Source organism: Melanotaenia boesemani, chromosome 3 (genome assembly GCF_017639745.1).
Source record: "Melanotaenia boesemani isolate fMelBoe1 chromosome 3, fMelBoe1.pri, whole genome shotgun sequence".
In the NCBI taxonomy this organism is placed as follows: Eukaryota; Metazoa; Chordata; class Actinopteri; order Atheriniformes; family Melanotaeniidae; genus Melanotaenia; species Melanotaenia boesemani.
The window spans coordinates 12,722,873-12,723,779 of record NC_055684.1 but is presented as its reverse complement, the minus strand read 5'-3'; positions in this window follow the sequence as shown (position 1 = coordinate 12,723,779).

Here is a 907-nt window from a genome sequence, read left to right as displayed (position 1 = left end):
TTAAAATAAAATGCCCCACACTTAATGTTTTGTTTGATTTCCTCTCATTTTCCTGTTTACAACTTTAAAAAAGTTTTCTACCTGAACTTTAACCTACTTCTAATTTTCATCAGCAAGAAGTACAAAACAGGATGTTTTTATTAATTCATCATTTATTTATATAATTCATTTAAAGACCAACTTTTTTAAGGTTATATAATTTCCAGTTATTTAAGGCTTTGTTGTGTTTTGTAAATTCTTCTGTTGTAAAGGACAAAATATAAACAGTAAAATGTTCTGACGTTAATTTATATTTTTGTTGGTTAAGAAACCAAAAATGAAGTTAATTTATTCATTATATATTTTTTAAATTAAAATCAGTTATCAGTAAATTTTTTCTGCCAAATATCGGAATTGGCCTCAAAAAATCCACATCGGTCGGGTCCTAGTAAAGAGTGAAGAAAGGGTTTCGTCTGGCGCAGCGTAGGAGAGGCTAGATGGTGAAATATGAAAAAAGCTTCACAATGTGCGACAACGTCATTAACACCCCAACCGGAAGTCTCCTAACCTAACATGCATGTTGTTGTGGGAGGATGTCGGAGTATCTGGATGAGGAAGAATTTTCTACAATTAAATGAAGACAAAACTGAGATTAGAAGAGGGTCAGCATTGGTAAACACCTGGAGACTCGGGCTCTTAAAACCACCGACCAAGTTGGTAACCTGGGAGTGTTGATAGACTCAGACCTGACTTTCAGCAGCCACATCAAACTTCACTAAGAAGCTTTTTACCAGCTCAGAAACAACAGAAATAAAAGTTTAGTCTCCCAGAAAGACCAAGAGAAACTCCTCCATGCATTCATCTCCAGTAGATTGGATTACTGTACTGGTCTTTAACAGGACTTCCCATTAAGACCAGTAAACATCTG